General features: G+C 46.0%; 1 protein-coding gene across 2 annotated transcripts in view; it reads left to right on the plus strand.

Annotated features, from left to right (window-relative positions):
• HLCS (holocarboxylase synthetase) overlaps positions 1-18,958 on the plus strand; it is a 250,179-nt gene that overhangs the window by 3,544 nt on the left and 227,677 nt on the right. Inside the window, exon 1 of one of the 2 annotated variants that reach the window (XM_023191352.1) lies at positions 17,075-17,090. The exons of the other annotated variant lie outside the window; for it this stretch is intronic. The gene's annotated coding sequence lies outside the window, so the exon portion shown is untranslated. Of the gene's footprint in view, positions 1-17,074; positions 17,091-18,958 lie in introns of those variants that run through there. 2 annotated transcript variants of the gene reach the window in all.

Consider the following 18,958-nt stretch of genomic DNA (forward strand, 5'->3'; position numbering starts at 1 on the left):
ACTACAAGTGCCCGCCACCTCGCCCGGCTAGTTTTTTGTATTTTTTTAGTAGAGATGGGGTTTCACCGTGTTCGCCAGGATGGTCTCGATCTCCTGACCTCGTGATCCACCCGTCTCGGCCTCCCAAAGTGCTGGGATTACAGGCTTGAGCCACCGTGCCCGGCAAGAGTTTATTTTCAAGATCTGTCTGCTGAGAGAGCTGGGGAGCAGGGCCACCCAAGTAGCAATGAGCATTCCTCATGCCCATATCTTGGTTTCTAAATACCATTGTCCATTAAAAGGAGCCAGAGCTCCTAGGAGAAATGGCTCATTGTGGGAAGGGGAGGGAAGGTCAACAATGAGTCAGGAGCAGCTTGTTCAGAACACAAGGAGGTGCTCAAAGAATGATAGAGACAGGTCAGAAGGACACAGGGGCCAGCTTGATGGGGCCCCAGTGGCCAAACCTGGAACAATTTGAATATCAAAATTAATAATGGCAATAATGAATTATCACATTGAATAAAAGAGAATCCATGAGTCCAGAGTAATACTAAAAAGCAAATAAACTTACCAACAAATACATAAACAGAGGTAGAAGAGGAGAATACCAGTTAATGATTGCTGAAGGAACGACAGCGTTGGAAAAGTTGGCTAGTTTCAAGATAGTGAGTTCTGTCACTTGATTGATCATGGTCAGTTACAGATTGAACTCTTTGTTCTATTCTTTTCCCCCTTCTCACTACTGTACGTGACTAATACAAAAAAAATTGCCACATTGTAGGCCGGACGCAGTGACTCATGCCTGTAATCCCAGCATTTTGGGAGGCCGAGGCAGGTGGATCACCTGAGGTCGGGAGTTCGAGACCAGCCTGACTAACATGGAGAAGCCCTGTCTCTACTAAAAATACAAAATTAGCTGGGCGTGGTGGCGCATGCCTGTAATCCCACCTACTCAGGAGGCTGAGGCAGGAGAATGGCTTGAACCCAGGAAGGGGAGGTTGCAGTGAGCTGAGATCGCGCCATTGCACTCCAGCCTGGGCAACAAGTGAAACTCCATCTCAAAAAACAAAAAAACAAACAAAAAGTTACCACATTGCAACTAATACAGTCATGACTGATTCAGGTGGGTGCTTACGGGGTGTCTTGGTCTGTTTTATTCTTCCGTAACAGAATACCTGAGACTGGGTAATTTATAATGAACAGAAATTGATTTGCCTTATGGTTCTGGAGGCTGAGAAGTCCAAGATTGAGGAGCCACATCTGGTGAGGGCCTTCTGGCTGCATCATCTCATGGTGGAAAGCAGAAGGGCAAGAGGGTGGACAAGGGAAAGAGAAAGGAAGGGGGCCAAACTCATTCCTTTATCAGGAGCCTACTCCCGCAATAACAGCAGAACCAATCACCCAGCTCTCAACACTGTTGCACTGGGGATTAAATTTCCAACACATGCACTTGGGGAATACATTCAAACCATAGCATTGGAAATAAGATGCCAAAGCCTCACTCCACAGATTACGTGTAAATTACAAATATATATAAGGAACCTTTATAGTGGTTCTTCTGGAAACCACCTTAATCATGTTAACAAAGTTAGCATCACCAGTTTGAACTGGCATCCTATGCCAAAAATGCATAACCTGAATTGGATATAGGAAACATCAGACAAACACAAATTGAGGGACTAGCTGCAATACAATGGAGCTAACTTTTTTTTTTCCCCAAGACCAAGTCTCGCTCTGTCACCCAGGCTGGAGTGCAGTGGCCCGATCTTGGCTCACTGCAACCTCCGCCTCCCAGGTTCAAGCGATTCTCCTGCCTCAGCCTCCTGAGTAGGTGCGCACCACCATACCCAGCTAATTCTTGTATTTTTAGTAGAGATGGGGTTTTACTATGTTGGCCAGGATGGTCTCAATCTCTTGATCTCATGATCTGCCTGCCTTGGCCTCCCGAAGTGCTGGGATTACAGGCATGAGCCACCGTGTCCAGCCAGTTTTTGTATTTTTAGTAGAGATGGGGTTTCACCATGTTGCCAGGATGATCTCAAACTCCTGATCTCAAGTGATCCGCCCACCTTGGCCTCCCAAAGTGCTGGGATTACAGGCGTGAGCCACCGGACCCAGCCGGGGCTGACTTTTAAAAGATGTCAAGGTCATGAAAGACTAAGGAACTGTTCCAGATTAAAAGGGAATAAAGAGACATGACAGCTAAATGCCATATGTGTCCTTGAATTGGGAAAAATAATATTGCTAGCAAGAATGTTATCTGGGACAATTGACTAAATGTGAATAGTAATTAGCACTGGATGGATACTGATACCTGAATCTGATTATTGCAGTGTTAAATTTTCTGAATCTGATCATTGCAATGTGGTTATGTTGGAGAAATGTTCTTAGGAAATACAGCTTGAAGTACTAGGGTGAAAGGTCATTGTTTCTGCAATTTAGTCTCAAATGGTTCTGGAAAGAAAGTCTGCACTTTGTACCACTGAGTGGATATACAGTGTTTCCCCCCTTAGCTGTGCTGCTGCTTTCCAAGGTTTCAGTTACCTGTGGCCAACTGCAGTTTGAAAATATTAAATGAAAAACAAACAAACAAACAAAAAAAGAAAATATTAAATGGAAAATTCCAGAACACTTCATAAGATTTATTTATTTGTTTATTTAATTTTGATAGATTTAGAGGGTACAAGTACCCCTGTTTTGTTACATGGATATATTGGGTAGTGGTGAAGTCTGGATTTTGAGTGCAGCCATCACCCCCGATCGTGTACATTGTACCCACTAAGTAATTTCTCATTGTTCACCCCTCCCACCCTTCTGAGCCTCCAGTGCCTGTTATTCCAGTCTCTGTGTCCATGTGTACACATTATTGAGCTCCCACTTAGAAGTGAGAACATAATTCATGAGGTTTAAATTGTGTGCGGTTCGGAAGAGCATGATGAAATCTCACACCTTCCTGTTCTGTCTCACCTGGGATACGAATCATCTCTTTGTCCAGCAGATTCTCCCATTTTGTCACTTAGTAGCTGTCTTGATGATCAGATTGACTGTCGTGGTATCACAGTGCTTGTGTTCTAGTCATCCTTACTTTATTTAATTTCATTATTAGTTTATTATTACCCTATTTTATTATTAGTTGTTAATTTGTTATTGTGCCTAATGTATAAACTTTATCATAGGTAAGTAATAGGAAGAAACAATATATATAGGGTTCAGCACTCTCTGTGCTTCAGGCGTTCACTGGGGGTCTTGGAACATACCCCTTGTGGATAAGGGGGGACTACTCTACCACAGTTTGCTTAATATGTTCCTTATTGAACATTTAAAATTTTCCAATAAAAAAAATCACTGTTGGCCAGGTGTGGTGGCTCATACATATGATCCTAGTGCTTTGTGAGGCAAAGGTGGGTAGATCATTTGAGGCCAGGAGTTCGAGACCAGCCTGGGCAACACAGCAGGAACCCATCTCTATAAAAAATACACAAATAATTAGCTGGCAATGGTCGTTTGTGCATATAGTATCAGCTACTTGGGAGGCTGAGGCAGGAGGGTCAGCTGAGTGCAGGAGTTTGAGGTTACAGTGAGCTATGATTGCACCACTGCACTCCAGCCTGATATACCCTGTCTCAAAAATAAAATCTTTTTTTTTTTTTTTTGAGACGGAGTCTCGCTCTGTCACCCAGGCTTGAGTGCAGTGGTGCCATCTTGTCTCACTGCAAGCTCCACCTCCCGGGTTCACGCCATTCTCCTACCTCAGCCTCCCGAATAGCTGGGACTATAGGTGCCTGCCACCATGCCCGGCTAATTTTTTGTATTTTTACTAGAGACTGGGTTTTACCATGTTAGCCAGGATGGTCTCGATTTCCTGACCTCGTGATCCTCCCGCCTTGGCCTCCCAAAGTGTTGGGATGACAGGTGTGAGCCACTGTGCCCGGCCAAAAAAAATCATTTTTATAAGGGTTGTTGCTATGAAACTCTTTACAGGCTGAGTGCGGTGGCTCATGCCTGTAATTCTAGCACTTTGGGAGGCCGAGGTGGGCGGATCACTTGAGGTCAAGAGTTCGAGACCAGCGTGGCCAACAGAGTGAAACCCCATCTCTACTAAAAATACAAAAATTGGCTGGGCATGGTGGTGGGCACCTGTAATCCCAGCTACTTGGGAGGCTGAGGCAGGAGAATCACTTGAACCCAGGAGGCGGAGGTTACAGTGAGCCAAGATCGTGCTTCTGCATTCCGGCTTGGGTGACAGAGTGAGACTCTGTCTCAATAGATAAATAAATAAATAAACATTAAGAAAAGAAGAAAATAAAGAAGAGGTTGTATGGACCGTGGGAGGTGAGAGCAGTAGATTCCAAAGGCAGCTGCCTATGCTGTTGTGCACAGGATTCTCATATTACTGCAGACACTCCCCACACCATGCTTATGCCAGAGTTGTGTTTGTTTGTTTGTTTGTTTCTTTTTTTTGAGACAGAGTCTCGCTCTGTCGACCAGGCTGGAGTGCAGTGGCACAATCTCGGTTCACTGCAACCTCTGCCTTCTGGGTTTAAGCAATTCTCTGCTTCAGCCTCCGAGTAGCTGGGATTACAGGTGCGTGCCACCACGGCCGGCTAATTTTTGTATTTTTAGTGGAGATGGGGTTTCACCATCTTGGCCAGGCTGGTCTTCAATTCCTGACCTTGTGATCTGCCTGCCTTGGTCTCCCAAAGTGCTGGGATTACAGGCATGATCCACTGCACTTGGCCTGCCAGAGTTTTTAAGTTAATGACACCCCTGGCATTGTGCTAGGATTCATGGGTCTCATCCCGGCCACAATGCCTAAATTTAGACGTGGACAGTAGGGGATCTGTAATTAGCTGGATCATTGCCTCTAGAAGATTTTCTTGACTAAGAACCATAATATGAAGCTTTGTGTTTGAGGACCTCATAATTCTCCAAGACAGTTTGTGAAAATCAGTATACATCTGAAATCGAAAGGAAAATGTGTTTGACCTGAAAAATACTGAGTCAAAAACAAAAGTCACTTTTAATGGGAGTATACATTGGTATAACTGCTTTGGAAAACAGTTTAGTGTTATCCCTTAATTCTGCACATTACATTAGCTTGCTGGGGCTATGCCTGGTGTGGTAATGGGTCCACACCCAGAAAAATGCTTGCCCAGGGGCTCCAGGAGACAAGTGAGTGGATGTTCAGAACAGTAAAGGAAACAAAATGGAGATAACCCCATGTTGATCAGCAGGAGAATGGCTAAACAAAGTATGATATGATCACAAATAGAATATGTGTGAATCTTAGAAACATTGAATAGAATGAATGCAAGGCTTGGAAATCTACTTACTGAATATTATTTTTATAAAGCAAAAAAACAAAACAAAACAAAACAAAAAACCACACCTGGCCTCAGCTCTTGTTTTACCAGAAACCCCAGCAGTGATAGGATGTCTCATTTGAGATTTTCTTTGTGGTAGGGCTATTCTGCACCCCATCCGTAAACACTTCCCGGGCATCAGACTTGCTTATTTTCCTACTTATTTCCTCCTCTTTGGGAGAGAGTATTCTAATTAACATCACGTGTGTCCCACCTCAGATGAAAGCATCCCCCCTTCCCCTAAACCCAGAAGGAGAGGCTGCAAGTGTTTGGTGGAAATTGTTGTGCCGAAACTGAAGGATTCAGGGTTCAGATGGCAGAATTAGGACTCCATCCTTATGGTAGCAAGAGAAGTCTGGTAGTGCCCTTAGAAAAGGAAGGTTAAGGTCGGACGCAGTGGATGACACCTGTAACTCCAGCACTTTTGGAGGCTGAGGCGGGTGGATCACCTGAGGTCAGGAGTTTCAGACTAGCCTGGCCAACATGGTGAAGCACTGTCTCTACTAAAAACACAAAAATTATCTGGGCATGGTGGCGGGCGCCTGTAATCCCAATACTTAGTAAGCTGAGGCAGGAGAATCTCTTGAACCCGGGAGGCAGAGGTTATAGTGAGCCGAGATCGCGCCACTGCACTCAAGGCTGGGTGACAGAGTGGGACTCCATCTCAGGAAAAAAAAAAAAAAGGAGGTTAAGAGTTAATAGATTAATAGATCCAGCTCTCAGTTCCTCATCAGAACTAGGGAGGAGTAACACGGGGAAAGAAATCCAGAATAACTAGTTAAGCCCCTACACTGCACTTCCTTCACCAAATAACCCATCAGGAGTGCCCAATTTGGCTACTTTTGTCTGTCACTCATTTTATTCAGCAAAACCTTCAGCCAACTTCATTATTTTGCCAGGAAGACAGACCCATTTCCTGCCCTTGAAGGTTTGCAGTCTCAAGGGGGAAAGCAGTACACCGTTTACAAGCAGTTATCAAGGTGGGTGGGTGGTGTTGCAGGCAGCGTGGAAGAGGCCCACCTGCTAGGGGGCGGGCCATACCTCCCAGGTAGGTGACATTTGACCTATGAGGCAAGCCCTAAAGGACAGGTAGGGATGCCCCGAGGATGCCGGGCTGGCGAGGCAGGGCCTGAGCAGCCAGTGGAGAAGGGCAGCGGGAAGCGCGCTCTGCAGGAGCCAGACGTCCCAGCCCATGTGGCCAGAGGTGGCAGGGGCGCCGCCTGAGCGGGGCTGCGGAGCGGGCAGGATTTGGGGCTGAACCGAGGGGCGTCCCGACCTGGCCCTTTCCCACAATCGGTTCCGGCTTGCAGGCCTCCGCTGCCATCTGCGCTGTCCTTGGCGACGACGCCCTCACCGCCCTGGGTGCGTTTCAGCAGTCTCGGAGCTGGGCGGATGCGGGGCCAGGAGCGCTCCGCCGCCGGTATCAGGCCTGCAGGTAGGCACGCGCGGCCGCCCAGGGCTCCCGGGACTCGGGTGTCCAGGTGCCGGAGCCGCCGCTCCCACGGGGGACTCAGGCCCGTGAGTGGGTTTCCTAAGAACTCACCAGATTCCGCGGCTTGGGTTTCCTGCTTTAGATCTTGCTTTTTATATCCCAGGGGGAGTTATTTATAGACACGGATCGTGTGTTCAAGGCCTGGCTCTTCGGACTCGGGTTTTTCTTGTTCGAGGTGCTTCAGTGGGGGCTGGATCCCATCATCTTCCAGGGCTGGAATCTTGTAGAAAATGAGCTGTACAGGCAGTTCAGTTCAGCTGTATCAACTGTTCTTGACCTCTTCTGGAAACGGGCTAATTCTCTGTTTAGGGCTTTATGATTTTATAACCCAGTAACATACTAGCCCTGTGGTTGAGTTGTTTCTTCCTATTGCTTTCTTTTTTTTAAAATATAGTCAGGGTCTCACTCTGTTGCTCAGGCTGGATGGAGTGCATTGATGTGATCACAGCTCACTGCAGCCTTGAACCCCTGGGCTCAAGCAATCCTCCCGTTTCAGCCTCCGAGTATCTGGGACCACAGGCATGCAGGCCACCACACCCAGCTTTTTTTTTTTTTTTTTTGAGATGGGGACTTGCTGTGTTGCCCAGGCTGGAGTACAAGTGGCCTGATCGCGGCTCACTGCAGCCTCAACCTCCCCAGGAGTAGCTGGAACTACAGGCACACACCACCATGCCTGGCTAATTTTTGTTTTTGTAGAGATACGATTTCACCATGTTGCCCAGGCTGGTCTTGAACTTGAGTTCAAGTGATCTGCCTGCCTTTGCCTCCCAAAGTGTTAGGATTACCAGCCGCCTGGCTAATTTTTAATTTTCTGTAGAGATGGAGTCTCCCTATGTTGCGCAGGCTGGTCTCAAACTCCTGGCCTCAAGTGATCCTCCTGCCTTGGCCTCTCAAAGTGCTGGCATTATAGGTGTGAGCCACTGTGCCTGGTCCGTACTGCTGTTTTATCACAAGCTACCTGCAGTGCATTTGGGCTAAACATGTGGTTTGCATAAAACCATTTTAAAAATCACAAATTGACCTGCAAAGCAAGGCATATCAACAGAGGGGCATGGCAGCTTCATGGGACCCCCCCATAGGAGACTCAATCCTGGGTGCCTCTACAGAAACATAAATTCAGTGAAAACAAAGGAGCTAGTTCTGATGGCTGGAGAATGTAAAGGGACGAAGGTCATGCCCCACTTCTCCCACCAGTCTTTCCAGGGAATTTCTTTCCAGCCCTATTAAATTGATAGCATCTAGGGTTTATCATAGGTAGTTTTTTTTCTTTTAAGTAGTGTGATTGGCTTTCCCTAGGTATGGAAGTTTCAGTCCCAGAATGTGTTCAGGTTGGCAGAGGAGAAATTCAGTTGTCATGTGACTCACTGGCCCCTTTCATGGAGCTTTCAGCCACAGGAGAGGATGCATCTGTGCTGGTTTTGCTGCAGTGTCTGGAGTTCCCAGCTGAGTCCACTGTTGAACAGTTCTCATCATGTGCTTTGCTGGTTGACACGTACACTCCCAGGACGTCTGTTTCAGGGTCCTACCAGCTTCGCACTCTTCTCTGCCCCAGCGAGTCTCTGGCCTTGCACCCTGGGGCCCTTCTTGCCCCCTTCTCAGGGCTCAGTGTGCTCTGCAAGATCCCACTCAGCAGTCCTCAGGCTGCAGTTTAATCAGGACGCTTCCAGCCTCCTTCCCACACTCTGGGGTCCTACTCTTCATTTTCTTTCTTTCTTTTTTTAATTTTTTGTTTGAGATGGGAGTCTCACTCTGTTGCCCAGGCTGGAGTGCACTGGTGCAATCTCAGCTCACTGCAACCTCTGTCTCCTGGATTCAAGTGATTCTCTTGTCTCAGCCTCCTGAGCAGCTGGGACTACGTGCGCACCACCATGCTTGGCTAATTTTTGTATTTTTAGTAGAGATGGGGGTCTCACCATGTTGGCCAGGCTGGTCTTGAACTCCTGACCTCAGGTGATCCGCCCGCCTTGACCTCCCAAAGTGTTGGGATCACAGGCATGAGCCACCGCATTTGGCCCCTACTCTTAGTTTTCTAAATTAATGGGATGATAAAAGCAGCAGCTCAGGACTTGGAAACTAACTTGTTTAAACTAATGCAGTTGGCAGATAAAGTAACCCGAAGGAGCAGTTCAAGTGGTAGGGACTTCTGGCACCATCATTGACCAGTTGAGGAAAATTTAGGCAGATAGGCTTTTCCGTGCCTGAAAAAGGCAACTCGATTTACTGGGAAGGAACTCCCCACCCCCACTTTGTGTAATAGTTTCCCCACAAAGAGCGCTCATCAGGATGAAGTGAAAGCACCTTGCCCTTCTATTCCTTCCTGTCCACTCTGTCCAGGTGGCCAGTTGCTTGGTCACAATAGTCTGCACTCTTAGCCCTGTGTGGCTGTTCTCTCTGAACCCTGCCACTCAACACCGGGTGGATGCTATTATTATTCCTGCATTGGAGCTGTGGAAAGAGAGGCATTTGCCCTGGTCACATGGCCACTGAATGTGTGCATTTTGGGGAGTTGGGGGGTCAGAGGCAGTATTGAACTCAGGGTTTCTGAGTCCAGACCATGGCCTCGATTGCTTCACTAAACAAACGGCAACTCACACAGGCTCAATATGGGGTGCTGGGCAGGATGACTGGCTAATGCCTTTTTCATGTGGTTGTAAAACTTAATTTCCTTCCACATTCATTTATTTGAACTCTTAAAGCCTCTATGCAAACCCTGTAAAAGTGAAACATTTGTTCAAGAAATGAGCTAGGATCGTTAGGAAGACAATGATGAACATACTAGGAGTGGGGCTCCCACATTTGCAGAGCAATCTCCCATCCATCTAGGTGGTTTAGACTTTTGAGGCTAAGTGTTTTGGAGGGGGCGGCAGTGGCCCCGTGTGCTTACCTGGAAGCTTATGGTACTAAGCACCCCTCTGGAGGGGCTGTCTGATAGGCAGGAAACTGCACACAGATGTCTCCCTTCCCCCAACCAGGACCTGATTTTTACATGCCTGAAATATAAAGGACCACTCCCCTCTGCTGGATGAAGACAAATTTGCTTTTAACAGAGAAAGATTTTGTGACCGCTTCGCTCTCTAGTGGTCAACTAGGTAAAAGAGCTAACAGTTGTACTTCACTTTACAAACTGAGGTATGAACCTCCGTTTTTGAGGTAGTTTCGAAAACTTTCAGTGAGCACCTACTATGTATAGGCACAATGCTAAATACCAGGGACATGAAGGTGAATAAGAGAACACCAAATTCAAATGTTTGTAGATTGCATCATATTGTAAATGTACGGGGACCACAGAATTTGAGGGATTGAGGGGAAATTAGAGATGATCTGGCTTGTATCCCTCTTTTTTTTTTCCTAAGTAGTTGAAAAACTGTGACCTAGAGAGATGAAATAATTTGCTTGAGATCACATGGCTGGTTAGGAAGAGGGGAAAAAAGGAGTGCTGATGAAATTAAGTGGAAAGTCACCCTCTAATTTTTATAACCTATTAGTTTGAAATAATTTTAGGCTTACAAAATAGTAGAGAGAGTTCTTTGAACCTTCACCCAGCTTCCTCTAATGCTAACATCTTACACAACTGTGGATTTATCAAAACTAACATTGGTGCAACATTATTATTATTATTGTTATTTATTTATTTTTTGAGACAGTCTTGCTCTGTTGCTCAGGTTGGAGTGCAGTGACACAATCTTTGCGCACTGCAACCTCCAGCTTCCGGGTTCAAGTGATTCTCCTGCCTCAGCCTCTCGAGTAGCTAGGATTGCAGGTGCACACCACCATGCCCAGCTAACTTTTGTATTTTTTTTTTTTTTTTTGAGATGGAGTCTCGCTCTGTCGCCCAGGCTGGAGTGCAGTGGCCGGATCCCAGCTCATTGCAAGCTCCGCCTTCCGGGTTTACACCATTCTCCTGCCTCAGCCTCCCGAGTAGCTGGGACTACAGGTGCCCATCACCTCACCCGGCTAGTTTTTTGTATGTTTTTTAGTAGAGACGGGGTTTTACTGTGTTAGCCAGGATGGTCTCGATCTCCTGACCTTGTGATCCGCCCGTCTCGGCCTTATTTTATTTTATTTTTTTTGAGACGAAGTCTCGCTCTTGTCACCCAGGTTGGAGTGCAGTGGTGCAATCTCCGCTCACTGCAAGCTCCGCCTCCCGGGTTCACGCCATTCTTCTGCCTCAGCCTCCCGAGAAGCTGGCGCCCGCCACCACGCCTGGCTAATTTTTTTGTAGTTTTAGTAGAGATGGGGTTTCACCGTGTTCACCAGGATGGTCTCGATCTCCTGACCTTGTGATCTGCCCGCCTTGGCCTCCCAAGTAGCTGAGCGTCACTGAGTGACTGAGCGTCACTGCTGGAGGTCACTGCTGAACAATGCGGGAGAATGGGATCACCAAGGAAGAGAACATAGAGGAGGTCAGAAGTTGGGGGCAGAAACTCACTTATGGCTGATGGTTGAGAGAAGGGTTAGAGACAGAGGTGGAGAACCCGGATGTGCTGGTTCGCAAGGGCTGCTGTAACTAAGGACTGCAGACTGGGGCTACGACAACAGAAATTCATTTCCTGAGTTCTGGAAGCTAGAAGTCCAAGATGAAGGTGTGGGCGGGCTTGGTTTCTCCTGAGGCTTCTCTCTTTGGCTTGGAGATGGCCGTCTTCTCCCTTTGTCCTCACAGGATTGTCCCCCTGTGCATGTCTGTGTCTAATCTCCTCTCCTTATAAGGACACCAGTCATAACAGATTAGGGCCCACCCTGGTGACCTCATTGTACCTTAATGACTATTTTAAAGTCCCTGTCTGCTGATGCTGTCCCAGTCTCAGGTACTGGGGGTTAGAACTTCAGCATTAGAATTTGAGGGGACACAGTTCAGCCCATCAACACAGGAACAGAAGCAGAATATTGAATTTTAAAAAAAAACCCAAGGGAAGAGTTTCAGAAAGGCCAGAGGCTGGCAATGGCTTGTTTGTTCTTAGACATGCCCTTGACTCCTGCCGCCTCTCTCTCTCCTGTGGTCCACCAGGAGGTTCCTGGAGGCTCTTCTGCTGTGGGGCCTCTAGTGAGGTTTGGCCACATGGTGTTGGGCTGGAGGTGTGGAGCGGCTACAGTATTTTTCCACTGTCTTCCTCTGCCGATGTCTCCAGCAGCAGTTGTTTCTCTGTGGCTCCATCTCTCACAGCACCAATCTGTGGGTTCCAGCTTCCACCAGGGGACCCTGGATCCTGGGTGATGGTAACCTGACCTGTGCTGTGTGCCCTCAGCCCTGCAGAGGGTTGCGGCCATCTGTTCTTTCTATTCCCTGGGTTGCCTCACTGTCCCTTCTCTGGTGTCTGTCTGTTTATTTATTTATTTATTTCAGACGGAGTTTCACTCTTGTTGCCCAGGCTGGAGTGCAATGGCGCGATCTCGGCTCACTGCAACCTCCACCTCCCAGGTTCAAGCCATTCTCCTGCCTCAGCCTCCCAAGTAGCTGGGATTACAGGCGCCCGCCACCACACCTGCTTAATTTTTTGTATTTTTAGTAGAGACGGTGTTTCACCATGTTGGCCAGCTGGTCTTGAACTCCTGACCTCAGGTGATCCACCCGCCTCAGCCTCCCGAAGTGCTGGGATTACAGGCGTGAGCCACTGCGCCTGCCTTGTCTGCTGTTTTAGCACCTTTATCATGTTGTAGCCAACTCTGCATTAAGTCTCCTGTGAATAGTAGTTTTTGTTGATTGGTAGAAATAGCATGGTCAGGAATGCCAGGCACTGCAGAAAGATGGAAGGGATGGAAACGGAAAATGGTCAGATCTTTGAGCAATGAGGGTAGAGCCCAGAATTCCAGGGCTTGAGAAGGAGATTTTTGGCAAATCGATGGGTGTATACCAATTCTCATGAAGGTCTTGATTTGGACCTACTTTGAGACAGTACTTTTTCATGTTTATCACGCAGCTGGGTACAGCCTGTTTTTGAAGTGCTTTTTCGGCTTTAGCTGTCCTCCTCTTTTGGTTTTCTGACTTTTCCTCATTGATTTGGAGTTCTTTGTATATTCTAGATATGAATCCTTGATCAGTTATGTTTGTTACAAATACCTATTCTCATTCCAGAGCTGCTAAAAAAAAAAAAAAAAAAAAAAAAAGACAGGGTCTTTCTCTGTTGCCCAGACCAGTGGTGCGATCATAGCTCACTGAAGCCCTGATCTCCTGGGCTCAAGTGAGCCTCCTACCTCAGCCTCCCGAGAAGCTGTCACCACGGGCATGCACAACCATGCTTGGCTAATTAAAAAATATATATTTTTCCTTTTTTTGTAGAGATGGGGTTTCCCTATGTTTCTCAGTCTGGTCATGAACTTCTGGACTCAAGTGATCCTCCCACTTTGGCCTCCCAAACTGTTGGGATTACAGGCATGAGCCACTGTGTCTGCCCCCAAGTCCTTCTTAATTTAAATTTCCTTTTTATACATTTTGGTTGCCTGATTATATAATTCTTATCAATCTAGTAGATTCAGTATATTAATATGGCAAACCTAATAATATTCCCTTAGATGTTTCAATACTGTTCATAAACTCAGTAAGATTTCAATATAGAAGTACCCATTTCAAATTAGTTATAAGAATGTACTTAGAACAGCCACATAGTCTAACACACTTCAAGTATATGTAAGACCAAAAATATGCATAGATTCCTTATTAATCCAGAAATATAAATCTATGGCTTTGCTTCTTTCAAGCCTTTCTATATTTAACTCAGTTTTATTGGATGAGGAGATGGATGCTGTACAGTTACTGTCCTAGTTAACCGAGGCCATCGTCCGCCAGAGATTTCGCTGGGTTTCTTTCCTCAGTCTTTAAGGAGAAAGTGAATCCTACTTATTGTCATTCTGTCAACAATTCTGAAATTTCAAGGAGGCTGAGGCCGGAGGACAGCTTGAGGACAGGGGTTCAAGAGCAGCCTGGGTGGCAGGGCAAGACCCTGTCTTTTAAAATAATAATTAAAAAATTACATTCAGGCCGGGTGCGGTGGCTCAAGCCTGTAATCCCAGCACTTTGGGAGGCCGAGACGGGTGGATCACGAGGTCAGGAGATCGAGACCATCCTGGTCTACACGGTGAAACCCCGTCTCTACTAAAAAATACAAAAAACTAGCCGGGCGAGGTGGTGGGCGCTTGTAGTCCCAGCTACTCGGGAGGCTGAGGCAGGAGAATGGCGTAAACCCGGGAGGCAGGGCCACTGCATTCCAGCCTGGGAGACAGAGCGAGACTCCATCTCAAAAAAAAAAAAAAAAAAAACTACATTCAAAAGAAGGAAAATGATCTCTTAGCCTCTTTTAATTGAAGTTAAAACATTATTTACCTCTGCTTGCTCATAGAAGTCTGTAGCTGCCACACAGACTGATAAATCCTCAGGATAAATTTAATTTTTACAATCTTTGGAACTATCTTGTACCATGTCCTGTTTTTAGGCTGATCCAGCTCAGAAGAAGTCTTAAACCAGATGTGATGAGCTTTGGTTTTCTCCTGCGACTCTGTGCTTTGGAATCTCAGCTTTAGGTCTTTGTATTGATGCCCTCTTGGGTCGCAAACAACCTTCTAAAGGAAGAATTTGCAATCTACTAATCTTTATCAATACAATAAATGAATCAATAATACAAACATACCCAAATAGCAAGACTCAGCAGTAACACATTTTATCCTACATTCTTTTAGAATGTTTAAATTTTATTGAGGATGACCATGGATTTTATGGCTCTTCATTTTTTTTTTCTTTTTGAGATGGAGTCTTTTTCTGTCACCCAGGCTTGTGTGCAGTGGTGCGATCTCGGCTCACTGCAACCTCTGCCTCCTGGGTTCAAGTGATTCTCCTGGCTCAGCCTCCCAAGTAGCTGGGACTACAGGTGTATGCCACTGCGCCTGACTGATTTTTGTATTTTTAGTAGAGATGGGGTTTTGCCATATTGGCCAGGCTGGTGTTGAACTCTTGATTTCAGGTGATCTGCCCACATCAGTCTCCCAGAGTTGTAGGATTACAGGTGTGAGCCACCACGCCCAGCTGGGTCTTGAAAATTGGGTACTTTCGTAATTGGGTGTATTTCAATTTGATACTGAAATCATCCTGATTTGGCTAGTGGAAGCACTTCTGGCTTGCCTCCTGCATCCTTCTGCCTGGCCCTGTTTTTCTTGGAAGCTTCCCCTGCTTCCTAGCGTAAGATGTTCTGACTTATCTGGTATCTCCTGAACACCAGAATCAGTGATTTCTAGTTCCCTGTAATGAAGAGAAGAGCACCCATTCAAGAATCTGAGCACTCAGGTGCATTTTGGGGTAAGGCTACTCTGAGGCCATCTCAGTGAACAGAGCTAGAAAAGATACTTATTTTCCTCTTAAAGACATGAGTTCAAATGAATATTTCCAATGGTTCAAGATGTTCTAATTTAAATTCTTTTGACGCTCTAAATATTATCTACTTTTCTCCTTATTTTGATTAATAAAATAAAATTACTTTTTGCTTGATTTGACAACATGATTGTTCCAAAAACAAGAACATATTAATATACGTATTAAAGTTACTGAATAGAGATCAACATTTTCTATATAGTTCCTTGGTTCTTAGAAAGTATCCTAGGCCGGGCATGGTGGCTCACGCTTGTAATCCTGGTACTTTGGGAGGCCAAGGTGGGTAGATTGCTTGAATCCAGGAGTTCGAGACAAGCCTGGGCAACATGGCGAAATCCTGTCTCTACAAAAAAAATACAAAAATTAGCCAGGCGTGGTGGCATGTGCCTGTAATCCCACAACTTTGGGAGGCTGAGGTGGGCGGATGGCTTGAGCTCAGGAGTTGGAAACCAGCCTGGGCAACATGGTGAAACCTTATCTCTACAAAAAAATACAAAAATTAGCCAGGTGTGGTGGCTCATGCCTATAATCCTAACACTTTGGGAAACTGAGGAGGGAGGATTGCTTGAGCCCAAGAGGTTGAGGCTGCAGTGTGCCAGGATCGCACCACTGCCCTCCAGCCTGGGTGACATAGCAAGACCCTGTCTCAAAAACAAACAAAATAAGCTATCCTTCTCAGCTCTGGCCATGTGACTGATGAGAATTCTGAATACTCTCCAAGTTCAAACAGGTACTGCGTTAATGTGAGTATAACAGGCTTTCCCTGGGGAAGTTCTGTTATGTATTTAATGGGGGATAGGACAGTAAATACTCTACTCTCTCTTGTCCCCAAACTATTATTCCCAGGGCATGCTTTCCTAAGGGCAAGAAACCAGAGACTTCTTGAATCTGTGGAGACTTTTCCCATAGAAAGCCAGTTGTGTTGATGGGTTTCAGAGGTGGTGTTCAGTGGCTAGCTGGTTCACTCTTCTTCCTTTCTGCGGTGTTCATATAAATGACAAAGTCTTGCTTCTAAATCCCTGGTCTGGCCAGGCAAAGTGGCTCACGCCTATAATCCCAGCACATTGGGAGGCCGAGGTGGGAGGATCACCTGAGGTTAGAGTTTGCGACCAGCCTGGCCAACATGTTGAAACCCCATCTCTACTAAAAATACACAAATTAGCCAGGTGTGGTGGCACGTGCTTGTAATCCCAGCTACTCGGGAGGCTGAGGCAGGAGAATCACTTGAACTTGGGAGGTGGAGGTTGCAGTGAGCCGAGATCATGCCATACTCTAGCCTGGGCGAGTGAGACTTCATCTAAAAAAAAAAAAAAAAACCCCTAGTCTGTGGTCTTATTTTCCACATCATTTTGGAAATGTCTTATTAATAAGAGTCTAGAGTAGCCCAGACCCAGGGAATGACAGAGGAAGATGTTAGCAGTGCTTCTCTAAGTTTAACGTGTTTGTGAGTGTCCTGGGATTTTGTTAAATGCAGATGCTGATTTGGGGTTGGGTGGAGCCTAGGATTCCACATTTCCAGTGAGCTTCCAAGTGATGCTGCTATTCCTGCTCTAAGGACCACACTTTGAGCAGTGAGGGACTACAGGATGAGGATTGGGTACATGTACATTAATATCCCTTGATGTATTATTTTTGCATCCTTCCCCTATTCCTTTGTTATGTGGGGATGATGAAACTCAGCTCTATCCTTGACCTTTGCAAAATGAAATCATTTTAGGGTGGTATCATAAACAGAGCTGCTTGTGTGACTGTTTCACTTCTCACTGTGACCTTCATATCTTTCTCCCTCTATTCCTTCCCCAGGCGTGAATGGTATCAGTACTCTTCAGTGCAAGGGTCAGCTCATGTTGAACCATGGTGGTATGTAGGATAAAATGTGTTACTGCTGAGTCTCATTATTTGGGTATGTTTGTATTACTGATTCATTTATTGTATTGATAAAGATTAGTAGATTGCAAACTCTTCCTTTAGAAGGTGTTTGTGACCCAAGAGGGCATCAATACAAAGACCCCCATGCTTTTAACCTAGAATTGGCATACAGGATTCACCACAAAATGTAATTTTCCCATGATGTATTCTGAGACCATATCTTGAAACACCTAAGGAAGGGTAAACCTGGAAGATTCCTATTGGCCAGGTGGAGTTATGGTACCTGTGGGAAGGTGTAGTCTCAAAACCCTTAGGGAGTTTGGAAAAACTGGAGATGCTGGTGACCTTCAGATAGAAGAGATGACCTCTCCATACCTAGCAGGGGTAGGGAGTGGTCCTTATAGCCGTAATTCAGCAAACTTCAAGAAGGCTATTTGAGAGGTTGTTCAGTGAAACATTTAGGACTTATCACTGTTGAGCAGTTTTCATTTTCAAATTCCTGACTTGTAGCCCTGTGTTGTCCTGGAGTGGCCGAATCTCTCCTCAGAGAGAACTGCACATCCTTCTCCAGTGACACAACTTTAAGGTCTTGTTACCATGCAGGAACCCACTTCCCAGCTGCTACTGTTCTGTAGAGAAGTGTAGGATATGGCTTTAGTCCTGTTCATCACTTACTGTTTTTCTTCTATTTCTGGTCCACAGACATGCTTGCTTTTGGGCCCAGTTATTTCTTTTTGGATTTTTCTCTTTTAAAAATCTATTGCTATATGCAATGGGGGAAATTTACTATGTTATCTAACCAAAAGTCTGAAGTTCTGAGAGTGGGTATTCTATGCAGCTATTTTTAAGCAGATGAACAAATGGTCAAGGTACTTTAAAAATCTATCTTTATGGCTAGGCGCTGTGGCTCACACTTGTAATCCCAGCACTTTGGGAGATCCAGGCAGGAGTTTGACTGCTTGAGACCAGGAGTTTGAGACCAGCCTGGGTGACACAGCGAGACCCTGTCTCTATGAAAAATAATTTTTAAAAAATTAGCTAGGCATGGTGGCCAGGAGGATCACTTCAGCTTAGAGTTTGAAGAGCTATGATTATACCACTGCATTCCAGCCTGGGTGACAGAACGAGACCTTGTCTCTTAAAAAAAAATCTAGCTGGGCCCGGTGGCTCACGCCTATAATCCCAGCACTTTGGGAGGCAGAGGCGGGTGGATCACCTGAGGTCGGGAGTTTGAGACCACCCCTGGCCAACATGGTGAAACCCCGTCTCTACTAAAAATACAAACATTAGCCGGGCATGGTGGCGGGTTCCTGTACTCCCAGCTACTTGGGAGGCTGAGGCAGGAGAATGGCGTGAACCCAAGAGGCGAAGGTTGCAGTGAGCCGAGATTGCACCACTGCACCCCAGCCTGGGCGACAGAGTGAGACTCTGTCTCAAAAACAAACAAAAACTATCGTTGGATTAAGACATGGATGCGGTATACATGATTGCTTTTGCTGCATCTTGCCATCTGCTTGCAGTGAGGGCCAGAATAGGAAGCCACTCGATGGAATTCTTTGCTGTGCTTCGGGGCTGTTCAGAACAGGTTCTTTACATAATGCCTTTTAAAGAAATGAGGTTCTGTGGGAGAAGCCTCTATGTCAGGACTAATTATGCTTCCCTTGGAGACAAGAACACCAAATCATGGTGATGTTTCCTTTTCCCACTGGTGTTAGGATGCTTACAGTCAAACTGGTGATCCGCATGTAGCAAGAACACCATAGCGAGCCTTCCCGGCACAGCCTTTTTATAGGCAGCCTTTTTGGTGCTTATCTGTCTTCCATTTCTGTTTCCTGCCCTTATTTTAAAAATTATTGCATCCCGTGAATGTATGTGATTGACCTTAAAATCTTTTGCATGAAG

This window comes from Piliocolobus tephrosceles, chromosome 19 (assembly GCF_002776525.5).
Source record: "Piliocolobus tephrosceles isolate RC106 chromosome 19, ASM277652v3, whole genome shotgun sequence".
In the NCBI taxonomy this organism is placed as follows: domain Eukaryota; kingdom Metazoa; phylum Chordata; class Mammalia; order Primates; family Cercopithecidae; genus Piliocolobus; species Piliocolobus tephrosceles.